The sequence below is a fragment of the Zootoca vivipara genome, chromosome 9 (assembly GCF_965207765.1).
Source record: "Zootoca vivipara chromosome 9, rZooViv2.hap1.1, whole genome shotgun sequence".
In the NCBI taxonomy this organism is placed as follows: Eukaryota; Metazoa; Chordata; class Lepidosauria; order Squamata; family Lacertidae; genus Zootoca; species Zootoca vivipara.
In genome coordinates, this window is record NC_142592.1 from 42,959,919 (window position 1) to 42,977,373 (window position 17,455).

Consider the following 17,455-nt stretch of genomic DNA (forward strand, 5'->3'; position numbering starts at 1 on the left):
AGGTTACAAACACACATCTCTGTGTAGCACCATTGACCACATCAGTCTTAAAGGAAAAACCTAACAGATTCTAGGGTCATGAACCACCTGGTGCCCTCCAGATGTTTTGGACAACTCTCACCTTCCCTAGTCACTGGCTGTGCTCATGCGAGTTGTCATCCAAAACATCTGGAGTGCACACTATACAGTCAAACCTCGGTTTACGCCTACCTCGGCGAGCGACCGCTTTGGCAGCGACTGCTTCGGCGAGTGACCGCCGTGGACCCGGAAGTGTTTACATCCAGGTTCCGCGGCATCGGATGCACAGATGCGATCTGCGCAGCTCGTGCATGCACAGAAGCGATCTGCACAGCGTGTGCGTGTGCAGAAGCGCTCTATCAGCAGAAGCGTGCCTTCAGTGAGCGACCACTTCAGCGAGCGACCGCCTCCACAGAACGGATTGCGGTCGCAAACCAAGGTACCGCTGTACAATAGTGGCACGTAGGGTGACCTGCCAATGGTTTGATAAGCCTCCTGCTGTGGTCACCTATAAAAAGCCAGGAAGAGTATTGCTTGAATGCTTCACAGTCCATGCTGTATCACTGGTGGACACTAGAAGCTGCCTTATACTGAGCCAGACCATTGGGCCATCTGGCCCAGTATTGGCTATTGAATGACAGCATCTCTCCAGGATTTCAGGCAGAATCTCTTCCCATCCCTGCCTGCAGATGCCAGGGATTGAACTTGGGACCTTTTCTAAGCAAAGCATGAACACTGACTTGTGCAGACCTGTCATGTAAGCATATCTCCTGCAGTTTGCTTTTTGGCCTCTCCATTGAATAACCCATATCCCAAAGAAGAGGGGTCTCTAGCAGGGTTTCCCGCACAACCTCCCCCCATATCCTTTCCCCGGCAAGAAGCAGAAGCGATGAATGAAACACTATACACACACCCCTCCTCCCTTCTTTATCAGGCTCCTTGGCTTTCAAATTCTCTCCATTTCATTGTCTGCAATCTTGCTTCTGTTTTTCCGAGTTGCTCCTCGAGTTACAGCCATTCGAGATAAGTCAGCTTTGCGTGATGCAGAGAACACGGGGGAGCTCAAAACAGTTCCCTCTTGAGCCAACGCACTGTTATCCCTCGGTTAGAAAGCAGGGAGCTTGTGTAGAAACAGAAAGTGTCCCATGGCCTATTGGCAGCCCTGGATACTGTACAGGTAAATTGTACAAGGTCTCGTGTTATCTCTAGTGAAAGACAAACAGAAAGAGGAAAGTGAGAAGGAATTCCTGATCCAAAAGGTTTCCTTATCTCTTTTCCGTTTCCTTTGCTCCAGAGAGATACAGAGGCTTCAATGCACTGTTGTTCCCCAGAGAGCTCTCCCTCCTCCCCTCTTCTCACCTACAGCGACTGTGTAGTCACCTGAAACCACAATCTGTCTTACAGTAGCACCGCCTCCTCCCAGAAACCCCCTCCCTGCCAAAGCATTACTACGCTGTGCACGGCACCAGTGTCGAAGACATGGATAGTCTGTAAATTTACAGGGCCTGCAGAATCTGGTATCTGGGAAGATGTTGACTTCCTAAGAATTTCAGCTTAACAAAACAAAACAAAACAAAACAAAAGCAAACAAACAAACTTCAAAGAGAAAGTTTTTGGCCCTCATGGGGACCGAGGGAAATGTGAGAATGTGCAAGCAGTCTTGACCAGAAACCAAAAGTTTGGCTCCGCTCTGAATTGTACATGTATACTGTATACCGGTGTTATTTGTAAGTCAAGCCACCTTGGAAGGATCGGTATTCTGAAAGGTGCAATAATATAAAACACACACACACACACAGAGAGAGAGAAATAAATAAATAAATTCCCACAGAAGTCAAGCAGATTTTTCTGGAAATCCACAAAGAGGGTGTATAAGAAACAGACACCATGTATTGTTTATCCCCACTCTTCACAAACACCCAGAATTCGCAGGGATATTGCCTCTGAACCTCGTGGTTCCATTTAGCTATCACGACAAATGCTCAAGATAAAACACCAGTCTTTCTGGCTGTAGATCGTAGTCCATAGCCAGGCTTTGCTCTGGAGAACTGGGGGTGCTTCCAGACCAGGCACCCCCAAACTTTGGCCCTCCAGATGTTTTGGACTACAATTCCCATCTTTCCCGACCACTGGTCCTGTTAGCTAGGGATCATGGGAGTTGTAGGAGGGCCGCAGTTTGGGGATGCCTGTTCCAGACTGTTGCTATTTGCAGGTGAGATTCAATCCCATATTGGCAAATTCAGGTCGCTAGGAAGGTCTTGACTCTTGAGCAACAAACACACTTCCCTTTGAAACTCTGTTCCCTGCCAGGGGAATAAAACCTTTGTCGGTGCTATTTTTTTAATGAAAGATGTGATGGCATTTTTATTCCAGTTGTATGAAGCCTCCAGCATTTACAGAATTCAACCCAGGGAGGTTTCGGGGATGCCAGTCACTGGACTGATGTGACTGGAAGGGTGGCGGTCTCCCATAGCCAGCACAAGTCTGCATTGACCCAAAAGCAACAAGCAAGGTCACCTGGGTCATTCAAAATATTCAGAAGGAAAAAGCCAGACTTTGAGAATTGAAGAGAGTTAGATGCTGAAGAGCAGCCTTAGTAAGATGATCACCCCATGGCCTACCCTCCCAAAATACAGACTGGGAACCGGGGAGGGTGAATGCAGGAGAATTATGATAAGATGGAAAAAATGTTGGCAACTGCTGTGAATAGCTTTTTATGAATACATTTTGTGTGGAGGAAACAGATCACTGGAAATAGAGGGAGAGACATTGAGTGCACAGAGTAGAGAAAACACAGACCTCTGAAAGGGATTGCAAGCCTGCAGGAATAGTTCTTTCTTATTTAATAGAAATATTTGGATGCAGTGTTCAAGGGTGTCCCTGAGGTCTTGAGCAGCACCCCAAATCCCCTGTCTTTCTCCTTTTATTCACTTCATTTTTAAAATTAAAACAATCAGATCCATGCCTCTACAGTCGCTGGAGCAGGCTTCCCACAAGTATCTGGTTAGCCACTGTGAGAACAGGTTGGTGTACTAGAGAGGCCATTGCCCTGATCCAGCAGACTCTCCTTACATTCTTAAATGCTGTGCCAGTAAGCTAGGCCCCCCTCCCCTATGCTCTTCTGTTATGAAGGCAGATTTCTAAGTCATGAAGATGAAAAAGGCTGAAGGAATTCTAAATCTTCTGAGAGTTTCTTTAACTGTTGTAGGATCCCAGAGGCAAGTCGACAGACCTTGCCAATCCCAGGTGAGATTCTGTGCTTTGCTCCAGCAGGGGTGCTATTAGAGAGTGGCTAGCTCCAAATCTAGGGGCAGAGGAACCAGAGACCAAATTGCAAACATGCGCTGGATTATGGAGAAAGCTAGAGAGTTCCAGAAAAATGTCTACTTCTGCTTCATTGACTATGCAAAAGCCTTTGACTGTGTCGACCACAGCAAACTATGGCAAGTTCTTCAAGAAATGGGAGTGCCTGATCACCTCATCTGTCTCCTGAGAAATCTCTATGTGGGACAAGAAGCTACAGTTAGAACTGGATATGGAATAACTGATTGGTTCAAAATTGGGAAAGGAGTACGACAAGGTTGTATATTGTCTCCCTGCTTATTTAACTTATATGCAGAATTCATCATGCGGAAGGCTGGACTAGATGAATCCCAATTAAGATTGCTGGAAGAAATATCAACAACCTCAGATATGCAGATGACACAACCTTGATGGCAGAAAGTGAGGAGGAATTAAAGAACCTTTTAATGAGGGTGAAAGAGGAGAGCGCAAAATATGGTCTGAAGCTCAACATCAAAAAAACCAAGATTATGGCCATTGGTCCCATCACCTCCTGGCAAATAGAAGGGGAAGAAATGGAGGCAGTGAGAGATTTTACTTTCTTGGGCTCCTTGATCACTGCAGATGGTGACAGCAGTCACGAAATTAAAAGACGCCTGCTTCTTGGGAGAAAAGCAATGACAAACCTAGACAGCATCTTAAAAAGCAGAGACATCACCTTGCCGACAAAGGTCCGTATAGTTAAAGCTATTGTTTTCCCAGTAGTGATGTATGGAAGTGAGAGCTGGACCATAAAGAAGGCTGATCGCCGAATAATTGATGCTTTTGAATTATGGTGCTGGAGGAGACTCTTGAGAGTCCCATGGACTGCAAGAAGATCAAACCTATCCATTCTGAAGGAAATCAGCCCTGAGTGCTCACTGGAAGGACAGATCCTGAAGCTGACGCTCCAATATTTTGGCCACCTCATGAGAAGACTCCCTGGAAAAGACCCTGATGTTGGGAAAGATTGAGGGCACTAGGAGAAGGGGACGACAGAGGACGAGATGGTTGGACAGTGTTCTCGAAGCTACGAACATGAGTTTGACCAAACTGCGGGAGGCAGTGGAAGACAGGAGTGCCTGGCGTGCTATGGTCCATGGGGTCATGAAGAGTCGGACACGACTAAACGACTAAACAACAACAACAACAAGCTCCAAATCTTTTGCAGTGGCCCTAAGATCTCCCACATTTTACATTGCTGCAAAATGCAATGCCGGCAGGACCCCAGCCACCTGCCAGAGGCAAATGTGTGTCATGAACTTGTGCAGTCAGTGCCGGATTTATGTACAAGCTAAACAAGCTATAGTTTTGGGCCCCACTCTCTTGCCCCCCAAAGAATTTCACTACTGTATTAATATACTTCTTCTTAATTGTATTTCAGTTCAACAATTACTTTGATAAAATACATATTTTGCTATGTGCATATTTTGTTATGTGACAATTTGTTGTTGACAAAGGACAGCTGGACATATAAAGGGCCCCATTACCTTCAGTAGCTTAGGGCCTCATCAAACCTAAATCCGGCCCAGCGTGCAGATGTGAGTCTTACAAGAACCCAGCAACACGGGACTCCACCGTCTGCAGCTAATGGATCTGTTTTGACGTATTTATTTCCAGTCCCCTTCCTACGTCCTGATTCGCTCCTCAGGCGGCCTTTCTCTCTGCAGCCTGGGGTACAGCAAAGTGTCTGGCGGTGGTGACCTTTCCTAAGGACAATAGCCGCTATTGAAACTGGTCGGGAATGCCACATGTGACTTCCAAGGCAAAGCCATTGGTCTCGGATATGGATATGTCAAGACGAAGAGGTTCCACTTTGCCTCGGCACAGCTGGGAGCGGGGGATGGAGCTGTTGGCGGGATGGTGAAGGAGAAGCAGCAGTTTGCCTTTCAGTTGCACCCAATTCCCCCCCCTGCTCCTCCCTCTGGAGTGCCAAAGGCTTTGGGGGGTCAGACAGACGTCTCGCCACTCAGTTCTGCTCTCTCCCTTCCCCCAGCAACTTAGCACCAGTCGGCTGTTTATCCATAACAACATGGGCTGAGAGAGAGGGCAAGGAGACTTCCTTCTTCCTGCAACATGTGACCCTGGAGCTGCTCTGCTGGAGCGGGACCACTTTCAGAGGTCGGAGGAGAGTTCAGCCCCCATGGTTGAGTGAGTCTTTAGTTTCCTTTCTAAGACGAGTGTCAATAGGAGACCAATGTGACAGCGGCATCTCCCACCCCCCCACCCAAAATGTGCTGGTTATTAAAGCCCTGAATGGGCTTAAGGCTCCACCTGCACCCATAGAGTCCTCCCCAGACTATAAGGACTGCTCACAATTAGGCTCGCAATGACACATAACGGAGCAGGGGTTGCCAAGGTGGTGCCCACGTATGCCGGTGTGCCCACCAGCGGCTCCCATGTGGTGCCCACAGATGGTTGCACTGAATATCTCCTCTTTGCTCTGTTCCACTTTGCACTGGCTCAGCTTTTCCTGCCCATATTTCATTCAGTACCAGGACCAGACGCCCTCCTTCCTTTCCATTCTGAGCAGAGTAAAGATGCAAAGGGCTTCTCTCTGTGAGTGACTCAGTCTGGCAATGGATGATACTGTATAAGCGACTTATCCCCATTGATGGAAAGTATACCTGCATCGTTTTGTGGCCCTGTGGCTTGTTCTGCTCTTCTAGAAATGGCAGCCAGCATGCCTCACCCTCCTAGGGCAGCCATTGTGTGTTATTTTATGACACCACAACAACCCTTTTGTGATATGCCTTGCCCTCGCGGCAGCCATTTTCCAGCTGTCAAACACTTTCTCAAAATTCCAGATGTGCCTAGCGACTAAAAAAGGCTGGCAACCCCTGTAACAGAGCTTTTTCGCTTCACAAGCCCCGTTTTCTTAAAAACTTTCGGTGGGGGTTATGAATGAGGGCAGCCAACGGGGGAATGGCTAAGTTAATATTGCTTTACGCTGATGGTTCCAATGTTGTTATTGTTTCCGTCTATATGTTTTGAAAGGCTTTATGGAATGGATTTGTATTTCAGAATATTGTTAGCCACTTTGTGGAGGATTTCCTCAAAAAGCAGAGCACCAGTCTCTCAAATAAACAAAATGAATGTGTAAAATGGGAACTTAAGAGGCAACATGTCCCAGCCTGTCCCAGATGAGGAAGGCACACGTCTGATATTTAACTCTTGATGGGCAAGAGAAACACTTACAGCAGCTTCCACGGTGCTCCGGATACACATGCTCACATGCTTCTAGCCTCTAGGCAGCTGTCCATGGGTCTGGGCCCTAGGATGCAGTTGCAGCAGCAGTGGGGGCCCTCTCCTCCTCTGGCTTATATATACCCTCCTCTGACTGGTGGCGTGCCCGCAGACTGAGACTTCTCCAGCACAGAAGGCATAGCTGTTCTTCTCTTTTCATGCCCCTCCTGGTTCTGCAAGACAGTGGGGCAGGAAAAGGTGGGGAATCTACTGACCCATCTCTCACCTGAACCGGACCTGAGTTCCTCTGCCTCAGACTGCCCTGACTTTCCCTTCTCCCCTGGCTCCTGTCTTGTGGGTGGTGTGGCATCCCATAAATCACTAGTCCCTCTCCTAGGTCCCTTCTCTGGTCCCCTGCCTGCGCCACACACTCCTTGGAGCCCTGCCCATCCCTGACTCAGCAGGGCTAAGCAGTCATGGGACAGAGTAGGGGGAATCCCAGTTTCTTAAGAAATACTGCATTTTGATGTGTTTCCGCTCCCATCAGCTTTGACCTGAATCAAGAGGGGATAAGACCTGGCTGTGTTTTAAGCTGGCAATGTGTACAAGCTTCTTTGCCTGTTGCTGTGTTTGGGGTGGGCATGTGTGTTAGTTGCTTGGAAACAGCAGAGGATGAAAGAAAGGTGGGAGGCAAAGATGCACTAGGAAGTTAAGGAAAGGAAAGGGAACTCAGTGGCAGCAGGAGATAAGCAACACGATTATTTTGAAAAACCCTCAAGCCTGCCATCTCATTTTCTAGAATACACCTGTGTGCATTTTACAATTCTCCACAATGGGCAGAAAGTAAAAACCAGGACACCCCAAAAGTTATTGAGCTTTTTTAAGGAAACCACCGAACAAAAGATGACCCAGGCGATTGCCTGGGTGATGGGCCATTAAGAAAACAAAGAACAAAGGAACGGTATATTTTTCTGTACGAAATGAAAAATGGGTGGGGCCTCTCCTGAGTTTTAGAGTTTGCTGTGATGTGAGCTAGAAGCTAGAAGTCCTATATCCACAGCAGAACCTGACAGAATGAGGAGTGGTGGGGCCCCCATCTGTTCCAGCCGCCTCCTCTTCCTCTGGAGTCTGCCATCTCAGGGCCGAGCTCCATTGTGCCAAGGGATTCACAAGAGTACATATCACATCCAGTAAGTATTTAGCAGGATATCCTCATGGATAGTTAGCCATAGCAAGGATGACTGTCTTGGTATTCTGACATGCATTACACAGTTACCTAACCATGACTACTCAGAAGTCCTATTGAATTCAATGGGGCGCACTCCCAGGTAAGTGGGGGTTGGGATTGCAGCCTAATTCCTGTGTAAAAATGCATAGGATTGTGCTGCCAAGCAGCCCCCATGTAAGTTCTTGGAGGCAGTGTTGTTCTTTGAAAGTCCCGTCAAACTGATGGGAACCAAAAATGCATATCTCAGAAATGAAATAATGGGTCTGGGTATTAATCACTTCACATACATGTAGAGAACTGGGCTGCTGCACCTTCACAAGTTGTGAACAGAAGATTTTAGGAAGCACACCCTGCATGAAATTCCTTTGTCTAAACCCTTTATCCTATCCCTACCCTTATCTGGGAGCGAGTCCCATTGAACTCAGTGGGAGTTGCATTGGTCTTCTGAATAGGCATGATATATGGAATTGTGCTATAAGTGTGCAAAGGATTGCAGGATTGCCCACTCCAGCCTCCAGTGCACCACTTATTGCAGGAGAAGCAGCTCTGCCCTTTCCAGCCAGAGCTGAGGGGAGGCAGGTGAAAGTTCCTTCATACACTGCTGGTCTCCTCTGAGCCCTGACTCCTCTTAATCTAAGAGTCTGGTAACCACATCAAAAGGCTCTGCTGGCAGCAGGTGGCCTGCCAGCTACAGCTTGAGGAGCAATTAAGCAAAAGGCTCTCATTGGGAGAGAGATGCATTTCTTCCCAGTGTTCAAGGGCTTCTGCAGAGGTAGACAGAGAGACCACCCTGCGGCATGCCAGTGAACTATAAAAGCTTGGCTGGCCTGGGGGGGTTACTAGCCCTGGAATGCAGGGAATGCCTTTTGCATGCAATGTGGGAAAGCTGTCACCCATTAAGGAGTCAATGACCTATCTCTTTATCACCTCTTCTCCCTGCCACCCCTTCATTGGTCTGTGCTGGCCTAGAGGAATACCTGTTGCATAACCCTCCTTTCTCTGCAGGAGCTGTACCTCTGGGATGGTGGAATCCAGGGAGCCCTAAAGCTACCCAGTGTCTCCCGGGCTGGCTCAGTATTTGTCAACACTGTTGATGCAATTTCTGTGGCCCTGGCCTTACTGACATCAGCTTTTTGGCATGCCAGCGGCATTGCGGGAGCAGATCAGGAAAGCGCAAGGAGTTGAATCATTCAGCTGAGATCCAGCACCGAGGGCCTTCTGGCGGTTCCCTCATTGCGAGAAGTGAGGTTACAAGGAACCAGACAGAGGGCCTTCTCGGTAGTGGCGCCTGCCCTGTGGAACGCCCTTCCAACAGATGTCAAGGAAATACTGTAAGCAGCTATCCAATTTTTAAAAGATATCTGAAGGCAGCCCTGTTTAGGGAATTTTTTTAATATTTAATGCTGTATTGTTTTAATATTCGATTGGAAGCCGCCCAGAGTGGCTGGGGAGACTCAGCCAGGTGGGCAGGGTACAAACAACAACAACAACAACAACAACAACAACAACAACAACAACAACATATTATTATTATTATTATTATTATTGAAGGATCTGTATCCTCCTCAGCCCTCAAGCCAGTGAGAGATTTCCTGAATTGAAGTGGGTTGGACTAGAGGCCCCTCAGGATTCCTTCCAATTCTGTGATTCTGTGATTGAAACTAGTTCAGCAGCTGTCCTTAGGCTATTCCATTAATTTCCCTCACATTGTTTTCAACTGGAGGAAAAGTCTTTTGGAAAAACGTGTTTAAAGGGTGCAGGAGTTTAAGGGCACTCCTGTGATCTTGCTTCCACTCTGCTGTTGTGATCCCAGCAATATGTTGGGATGCAGGTGGCACTGTGGTCTAAACCACTAAGCCTCTTTGACTTGCTGATCAGAAGGTCGGTGGTTCAAATCCCCATCGGTGAGCTCCCATTCCTCTGTCCCAGCTTCTGCCAACCTAGCAGTTCGAAAGCACACCAGCACAAGTAGATAAATAGGTACCGCTGTGGCAGGTGTGGGATGGAACACTGGGGCAGACAAGTCACAACAGTTCCTAGAGTGTCCACTAAGAGGAACTCACCTGGAGGAACACCTGACCAAGGCTCAGTTTCCTGTTCCTCCAGACATGCAGATGAGATGGATTAGCTGGCAGATAAAAGCCCCTAGCCAGCAGCCATTCTCTCTCTTAGCCATCTCTTCTTCAATGAGAACACATCTCCAGAGAATCTCCAGTTAGGATGGTTCTCCCTCTCGGCCTGCTGCCAAGAGAGAGACCAGATGGAGCCTTACTCTACTAAGTAGACTCCAGATGTACATATTTGTAACTTTTCTTTTCTTTTTAATACATTTTATTCCAATTTTCCAAATTCAACAAATTAACAAAACCAATCTTTTATACAAAATCTTATATTCACATCTTTTACCTTGCTCCGCCGAGCTATGACTTCCCCCCTCCCTTCATGCGGGTTTCTTGTTAATTCCCTTTTTTGCAGTTCCTTTTTTAACATATTGGTCAATTTGTAAGGTTTATTTTAATCCTGCGAGAGTTTTTAATGATCTACAGTTTTTCTCCATATAGTCCACATATTTACTCCAGTCCTTTTGAAACCTTGTCTCCCCCTGGTCACGAATCTTGCATGTCAATCTAGCAAGTTCAGCATAGTCCATCATTTTTATCTGCCACTCCACAATTGTAGGTAATTCCTGTAATTTCCATTTTTGGGCTAACAAAGTCCTAGCCGCGGTTGTTGCATACATAAACAGTGTTTGATCTTCTTTTCTAATCTCTCCTCCTATTATTCCTAACAAAAATGCTTCTGGTTTTTTTGGAAAGGTATATCTAAACATCTTTTTCAATTCGTTATATAAACTTTCCCAAAATCTTTTAACTTTTTCGCATGTCCACCACATATGATAAAATTCACCATCTTTCTCTTTACATTTCCAGCAACTTTTATCACTCATTCTATACATTTTAGCTAATTTAATTGGAGTTAAATACCATCTGTACATCATCTTATATACATTTTCTTTCAAGGCAGTACATGCTGTAAATCTTAAAGTTTGATTCCATAATTTCAACCACGCATCATATTCAATATTATGCCCCAAATCTTTTGCCCATTTAATCATCACTTCTTTTGTCAACTCATCTTTTGTATACCACTCCAACAACAAATCATACATCTTTGCCAAAAGCTTTGTTTTGCCTTCTAGCACTTCTATTTGAAATTTGGATCTTTTATCCTCAAAACCTATTTTTCTATCTTCTTTAAGCACATCATTTATTTGATGGTATTCTATCCATCCTGTTAACACTCCTTTAATGTCCTCAAAAGGTTTTAAACTCCATCCTTTTTCAGTTTTCGTCAAGATTTCCTCATACGTGGCCCGCCTCTTCTCCATATTTATTTTCTTAACTGTTAATACCTCTGCTGGTGAGACCCACCAGGGTGTTTTAGTCTCTAACAGCCTTTTATTTCTTTCCCACACCTCGTACAGAGATCTTCTTATCACATGATTCGTAAACCCGGTATGTGATTTCTTTTTGTCATAACATAAATATGCATGCCATCCAAATCTATTGTTAAAACCTTCCAAATCTAACAAGTCCGTATTCTCTAGAGTTATCCATTCTTTTATCCAACAGATACAGGACGCTTCATAATAAAGTCTCAAGTCTGGCAGGGCGAATCCACCTCTTTCTTTCTTATCTACCAAAATTTTATGTTTTATTCTAGGTTTTTTCCCCTGCCAGACAAATCTTGATAAAATCTTTTGCCACTCTTGGAATTGCCTCGTACCTTTAACCACAGGTATAGTTTGAAATAGGAATAACATCTTAGGTAATACATTCATCTTTATTGTTGCGATTCTTCCTAAGAATGACATTTTCATATTAGTCCATCTTTCCAGGTCTTTCTTTATTTCCTTCCATACTTGTTCGTAATTATCACTATAAAGATTAATATTCTTTGCTGTCATCCATATTCCCAGATATTTTACCTTTTTAGCCACGTCGAGTCCATGTTTTAACTGTAATTCCTGTTTTTCTTCTTTCGTCATATTCATTGCCATAACCTTGGTTTTTTGTCTATTTAATTTGAATCCTGCCAATTGGCCAAATTTCTCCATTACTTCTATAGCTTCTGCAACACTTTCCTTTGGATTTTCCAATGTTAAAACTAAATCATCTGCGAAGGCTTTCACTTTAAATTGCTTTGCACCTACCTTAATACCTCTAATTGTAGATAGGTCTCTTAATCTGATCAATAATATTTCCAGGACCATGATGAACAATAACGGCGATAAAGGGCAGCCCTGTCTAGTTCCTTTTGTGATTTCAAAATATTCTGTTAGGGTGTTATTAATTATCAATCTTGCCTTTTGCTCTGAATAAATCGCCTCGATCCCATTCACGAATGTATTCTTCCCAACCATTGATTCCAAATTCCTCTTCATGAATTGCCAAGATATATTGTCAAAAGCTTTCTCAGCATCTACAAACATCAAGACAGCTGGTTTATCTATCTTGGTCTCCAGATATTCTATTACATCTATTATGTGTCTTACATTATCCTTTAACTGTCTACCAGGAAGAAAACCAGCCTGATCCTTATGTATTATTTGATTTAAAACTTCTTTCAATCTCTTGGACATTATATCTGCAAAAAGTTTGTAATCATTATTCAATAATGAGATTGGTCTATAATTTTTGACTTCTAAGCCATCCGTATCCGGCTTTGGGATCAATGTTATGTATGCCTCTTTCCATGTATTTGGGATCTTTCCCCCCAACAGAATATCATTCATCATTTCCTCTAAAACTGGAACCAACAGTTCATTCAGTACTTTATAATATTTCGCCGTTAAACCATCTGGTCCTGGGGCTTTACCTTGTTTCATTCTCCCTATTGCTTGTTGTAATTCTTGTGTCGTTATCCTGTTATTTAGCTTCTTCCTCTCTTCTTCTGGAATTGGTTTCAAACCATATTTTCCTAGATACTCACTGATCTTCTTCTCATCTTCTTTCTTTTTGCAATACAAATCCTTATAGAATTTTTGAAAGGTTTTCTTAATCTCCTTTGGATCTTCCGTCACTCCTCCCTCTGTTTTAATCTTAGTTATTATGTTCTGATTTTGACGTTTCCTTAACTGCCAAGCCAACAGTTTTCCTGTTTTATTCGCCGATTCGAAATTTCTTTGTCTCATTTGTTTTATTTTCCACTCAATCTCCTGATTGATCAACATGGAGAATTGTGTCTGTAACATCTTTATATTATTCTTTATTTGCTGATTCTCGGGTTTATCAATCAGGTTCTTCTCATTTTCCATGAGACATTTCAAAATTTCTTCTTTCTTCCTTTCTTTCTTTCGTTTCAGAAAACTGTTTTGCTGTATTAGAAAACCTCTCATCACTGCTTTACTTGCATCCCATACCATATCCAGTCCGGTATCTTTGTGTAAATTCCAATGAAAGTAGTCTTTCAGGGTCTTCTTAGCTTTCGAGACCACCTCTTTATCATCAAATAGATCTTCGTTCATTCTCCACCTGAAGGACTTTTGGTCTTTGCTTTTCAATTCCATGAATATAGAATTATGGTCTGACAGTGTACGTGGTATTATCTCTGTTTTACTCACCCTGGGCACTAGTTCCTTGGAGATCCACATGTTATCTATCCTTCCCGAACTCTGATTTGGTTCTGAGAAGAATGTAAATTGTTTAGTTGTAGGGTGCCTCAGTCTCCAAATATCCACTAGACCCAGGTTTTCTACTAGTTCAAAAAAAGGATTTTGGTAATTTACCTTCATTCTTCCTTTTCTTGGTCCTATCCAATTCTGGCACTGTCACTCCATTAAAATCGCCCATAAGCATTGTCTTTTGATCCATATATTCAGTCAGCCTTTCCTCCAGATTCTTGTAGAATTCAGCTTTATTTTCATTCGGTGCATAGATTCCCACCACTAACATTTTTTCTCCCTCAATCGATATTTGAGCCGCGATTATTCTTCCTTCTTCATCTTTAAAAATCAATTTCGGATCTAATTTCTCCTTTATATACAAGACCACTCCTCTCTTTTTCTTTTCCATCGAACTTATAAACTCTTTACCCAACCTTTTATTTTTAAGAATATAACTATGTTTTTTTGCCACATGTGTTTCCTGAAGACAAATTATATCCAAACATATTTGTAACTTTTCTACGTAAGCCTGCCTTTCTGAGATTATGCTGTTAACTCAGGATGAACCCGTAAGTAAACTCTATCTTATTTTATGAACACTGTGTTGTGTATTTCTTTTAAGAGGGACAAAGGGGATTTGCCAGGAAGTATAACATTGTTGTATAGGTTTTAACAAACCTAAACACACACTTTTGCTGCGCACAAAAGGGGAATGTCACTCTACTGATATTGGAAGCTTGATAACACAAGCTTGGATAGGATCTATCTAATAATATATCCTAATCCACATCGCTAACATTCCCACAGCAGGAAGGTAAATGGTTTTTCCGTGCACTCTGGTTTCCGTCATGGTGTTCCGTTGCACCAGAAGCTGTTTAGTCATGCTGGCCACATGACCCGGAAAGCTGTCTGCGGACACATGCCAGCTCCCTTGGCCTGAAAGCGAGATGAGCGCCACAAACCCATAGTCGCCTTTGACAGGGCTTAACTGTCCAGGGGTCCTTTACCTTTTTTTACCTACCGTATGTTGGGTAGGTACTTAAACTACCTTAGTTTCCTCTTGCACTCTCCCAGCCTTAGGATTGCACCCTAAGGCTCCAATCTCATATCCAAGTACCAAGAAGTAAGTCCATTTTGACTAAATCCAGACTTATTTCTCAGTAGACATGCATAGTAGGATTGTACTGTAGAAGACCAGTTGCTGAGGATCTTATCCAGCTTGTGCACTTTCCAGAAGCATGTGGATGGCAGCTGTGAGAAGTAGGATGCTCAACTAGATGAATTTGTGGGCTGCTACATCAGGCTCACGATGTGAAAATAAGAGCAGATGCGCAGGCCATGCAAGTTCAGAACCAGACTCCTATCCAGTGGAGCTAATTGTGTAAGGTTGGCGACAGTGGCAGGCATAAGTATGGCGTACTGACAAAACAATACAGTACAAAGCCTTGAAAAATATAGGATGATTACCATTACTACTAGTAGCAGCAGCACAATACCATTAACAGACATGGCACTTTACTAAAGAAGCAACGGGTGTTCTAAGAAAAACTACAATCAAAACATTTTATCCACAGTCACAGAAGAGTTTTGGGAGACACATCGCTGCTGCCCTGCCTTGGCTGGCCCTTATTTACCTGGATTTTGTTTTTTTCTGACAAGCTGGAGGTTTGAAGGCTTGCATAGGTTCAATTTTTTTTTTTACATGCAGTGTTAATGAGTATCTCTCTCCCTCCCTGCTGCCACCCCTGGAGAAGACGTAGCTGAAATAAACAAGATGAACAATAACAGCAAATGCAGACACACAGTTAGGAAGAACATCCTCACAAAGGGCACTGGCAGGAATGCAGAGCCAGACAATCACAGGAAGGTCCTAACATGCCTACAGTGTATACATGTTTGCTCAACAGGGGTGCAAAAGCACGTTCATTTGCATTACCTCATCAGCTAGCCTTCCACCTTTGTCCCAAACGGCAACACAGGGGTGGGAGTGGAAGAATGTTTGCTAAGGGGACCCTTTGGGAGCCCACCTTCCCTGTGCCTCTGAGTGGCAGAGGCCAGACTCTGAGGGACGTGGAAGTGTTTCATCTCGGTGGCATTGCTGACATTCCAGAGAGCTTGGCAACATGGCAAGAGCTGCAGGAGAAGGGAACCTCCAAGAGCACAGCCAGAGAAGAAGGCTGGAAGGGCTGGAAGCCTTGGCTATGGCAGTGTTTTCTCGAGATAAGGGTGACCTATTCACACTCGCTCCATAGTTGAGGCAGCAGCCGAAACTTTGCGTCTGACTTGACCTTCCATTGTAGCTTGGCGATGCTAGCAGACGATGGAATGCTGTGATCCAACCTTTCCTACATCAGCTCCCCATAACCTCTCTCAAAGAGACCCCCCCCGACATTTTTTAATATAAAAAAATGTGCATTCATGATTATTTGTGCTCATGACGGTTAAGAGGATGGATCTATGTGAAGGATGGATCTATGTGATCCAGCTTTCCTTGTGGAAGTTTCAGGGTGGACACACTGCTCTGTTTAAGTTTGGTACATGTCCTGGAGCTTCCTGCAGAATGGAAGCAAAGGAGCAACCAGGCCAGTTGGCAGCAAACCCTTGCAAGCCTGTTGGCCTCCTCGTGTGCCAGACAGCATTCACTCCTGGTTTGACTTTGGAGTCCTCCAGACCGGGTAATCTGGAGCCCTCCAGAGCAAAGTGTGAGTCAGCAGCAGTTCTTTATCCATGTCCTGCAATTTAGCAACACCATGGACATAGCAGGTGGTGATTACACCTGCACCATGCACTGAAATGCACATGGGCCAGCTCTCTACATGCAATCACAGCACCTGAAAAGTGTTTGAATCCTAGGCATTGAATCCTAGGCAAAGCTGAGTTCAGCATGTGCAACCATTATAATTACGGTATCTTCTGCTTCCACAGTTAGAGACAGTTATGCCTCTGAATACCAGTTGCTGAAAACTGCAGGAGGGGAGAGGGCTCTTGTGCTTGGATCCTGCTTGTAGGTTTCCCACAGGCATCTGGTTGGCCACTGTGAGAACAGGATTGTGGACCGGATGGGCCATTGGCTGATCCAGCAGGATCTTCTTATGTTAATCAATAGGCAAACTGAAGGATCATGGATTCCAAGGTGGGGTGGATGGAAGGACGTCTGTCACAACCCAACATCCCATTTCAAGTGTGCAGATCTGTCTATACACCGTGTTGTTGTACATTCCTGGTGCCTGGTGTGTCTCACCTTACTTCATCTGTGTAAGGTGGCTGGATGAAAAAGAGGGCTGGGCTGCTGGACCTTTAATAGTTCTGTAGAGGAGGGGATTTGCTGAAATTCCCTCTTCAAAGACAACTATTAAAGGTTGGATTTTCTTTTGACCTGGCCATCATGTGTCATGGCCACTGGTCCCATCACCTCCTGGCAAATAGAAGGGGAAGAAATGGAGGCAGTGAGAGATTTTACTTTCTTGGGTTCCATGATCACTGCAGATGGTGACCAGTCACAAAATTAAAAGACGCCTGCTTCTTGGGAGAAAAGCAATGACAAACCTAGGCAGCATCTTAAAAAGCAGAGACATCACCATGCCGACAAAGGTCCGTATAGTTAAAGCTATGGTTTTCCCAGTAGTGATGTATGGAAGTGAGAGCTGGACCATAAAGAAGGCTGATCGCCAAAGAATTGATGCTTTTGAATTATGGTGCTGGAGGAGACTCTTGAGAGTCCCATGGACTGCAAGAAGATCAAACCTATCCCTTTTGAAGGAAATCAGCCCTGAGTGTTCACTGGAAGGACAGATCCTGAAGCTGAGGCTCCAATACTTGGGCCACCTCATGAGAAGAGAAGACTCCCCGGAAAAGACCCTGATGTTGGGAAAGATGGAGGGCACAAGGAGAAGGGGACGACAGAGGACAAGATGGTTGGACAGATGGAGGGCACAAGGAGAAGGGGACGACAGAGGATGAGACGGTTGGACAGTGTTCTCAAAGCTACCAACATGAATCTGACCAAACTGCGGGAGGCAGTGGAAGACAGGAGTGCC

The 17,455-nt window shown here is 44.7% G+C and overlaps 1 long non-coding RNA gene across 1 annotated transcript; it reads right to left on the reverse strand.

Moving 5' to 3' along the window:
• Window positions 1-386: 386 nt before the first annotated feature.
• Window positions 387-15,119, reverse strand: LOC148684617 (uncharacterized). The gene is made up of 3 exons (XR_015945872.1): window positions 15,053-15,119; window positions 6,538-6,758; window positions 387-1,223 (listed from the first exon to the last, which is right to left on the reverse strand). It is a non-coding gene; the product is annotated as an uncharacterized LOC148684617 (long non-coding RNA).
• Window positions 15,120-17,455: the final 2,336 nt, after the last annotated feature.